This window comes from Penaeus monodon, chromosome 12 (assembly GCF_015228065.2).
Source record: "Penaeus monodon isolate SGIC_2016 chromosome 12, NSTDA_Pmon_1, whole genome shotgun sequence".
NCBI classification, from domain to species: Eukaryota; Metazoa; Arthropoda; class Malacostraca; order Decapoda; family Penaeidae; genus Penaeus; species Penaeus monodon.
Genome location: NC_051397.1, coordinates 27,328,113 through 27,330,383, shown reverse-complemented (window position 1 = coordinate 27,330,383; position 2,271 = coordinate 27,328,113).

The following is a 2,271-nucleotide window of genomic DNA, read 5'->3' as shown; positions in this document are numbered from 1 at the left end:
GTGGGGAAAAATTGAAATGGATATAGGTTGCTTTAGATTTTTTTGAGAAATATATGAGCTTTACTATTTCACCAACCACACCATTTCGTCTTCTTGTTTTTCTTCCATCCCCCTCATCTCTCTCTCTCTCTCTCTCTCTCTCTCTCTCTCTCTCTCTCTCTCTCTCTCCCTCTCCCCCCCGCTCTTCTCTCTCTCTCTCTCGCTGTTCTCGCATCTATAAATATATGCATATCTATTTATCTATCTATATCTGTTTATATCTATATCTATCTAGCTATCTGTCTATCAGTCTATCTATATATGTATATGTTTATATATGTGTATATATATAAACATAATTACATATACTATATAGACACACATATTTATTTACCAATCTATTCAGTTATCTATCTCTATATGTATCATCTGTCTGTCTGTTATTCTATTTATCCATAAATCTATTCATCTCTCTCTCTCTCTTTCAGTAGAATTATATCTTCCATTAATATAATTTCTATTGTTCTAGTTCAGGTTGATTTCTAGCTCCAGAATTAATCCCGAGATCAGTCTCAATCCAGCACTGATACTCCCTGATTAAGCTGAGAGAAACAGGAGTTACCACAGACCGAAATGCAATATCTGGTCGGAAATTAGCCAGCTTTTCGCATAAGTCTAAATAAAATCGAGGCAATATATAGTACGCGTCAGTCAGTTAACAACTGATTCGCACTGCTTGGGAAGGAAGTAGGGAAAACGAAGAGGAAAAAAGGGATAATGATATTGTTATGATGACGACGACGCCGAGGTAATGACGTTCATGATGATCATTGTGGTGGTGTTGGTGGTGGTGGTGATGTTGTGGATGATGATGATGATGATCAAGGGGGTTTGGTTTTTGGTGATACTGATGGTGATGGTGATGATGATGATGATAGGTGAGATGATGAAAATTGATGGTGATGGTGGTGATGATGGGGGTTAATGAAATGAGGAAAGGAGGGAGAGCCAGAGTACAAAAGAAAAGAAGGAAAGAGAAGGGGAGAGAAAACCGGGGAATAGAAGGAAGAAAAGGAAGGAGAAAGAAATGGATATAAAAAGGAGCCGGAAAATAAAATGAAAAAAAGGAGGTAAAGGGAAAAAGAAGACGGGGAAAGACGACAATAACAAAGGGCAGGAACCGAAGGGAGTACAAGGAGCGAGGGAGGTTCATCCCAAAAATTATAGGCCATCAGAATCTATCGACAAGAACCAATCTGCATTCGAACACGGATGTGGAAATGACCATTGAAAGGCTGACGCTTATGGGTTCAAGGACCAATCGCTGCGTGAGAAAAGCACTGTACATCTCCCTTAATGTCTCGTTTCCAATGCTAAGGGCGGCGTGGGTTACCAGTTCGCATCTTTGTAACAATAGCTTAGAAAAATAATTTTTCAATAACAGATATTATGTGTATGCATTACGCGTAAATGTTCAAATACGCAAACACACGTAAACACATTAAACAAACACCCCTGCCAAACACATAAACCAAACACACACCCCCACACCTGTGTTTCTCTTCCCCTCTCTCTCACCTCCCCCCCCCCCCCTCTCTCTCTCTCTTTCTCTCTCTCTCCTTCCCCTTTTCCCCTCTCTCTCTCTCTTCTCTCCCCTCTCTCTCTTTTCTCCTCTTTTCCCCTCTCCTCTCTCCTCTCCCTCTCTCTCTCTCTCCTTGTTTCCCCCTCGGTTTTTCAGGGCCGTTTTTATCTCTCTTTGTGCGGGGGGGGGGTCACTTGTTTTGAGGGGGTTGTAGATGGTGGACTTAAGTGGGGGTTATCCGGGTTATATCATATCTGTCATATCTTTTTATTTCAAAAAAGTAAAAACCAACTAAAGAAAATTCGCGAAAGAGTTTCTCTCTGGATTGATCAAAGACTGTCTGTGTTTCTCCTCTTCCTTTTGTTTCACATAAATGAATCAAAGCAAGTGTAATTCATAATGCCAGAGAATTTGGGTGTGGGTAATTTTATGTTTTGTTGTGGGTGTGTGGTTGTGTTGTGTGTGGGTGTGCTGCATTGTTGTTGGTGTTTTTGTCTGCGTTTGCCTGGTTGTGGTGTGTTTGGGTTTTAGTGTGTTCGTGCGTGCATGTGTGGTTGTGTGTGTGGTGTGCGTGCGTGCTGTGTGGTGTGTTTTGCTTAAGACGAAGGGGGAAGAAAGAGAAACAAAAAGTACTTATGATGTTCCAATCTTTATCCAAAACCTTCGGGGGGGTGGGTTTGTTTTGGTGGATATTTGTTTATAGCCCTTGT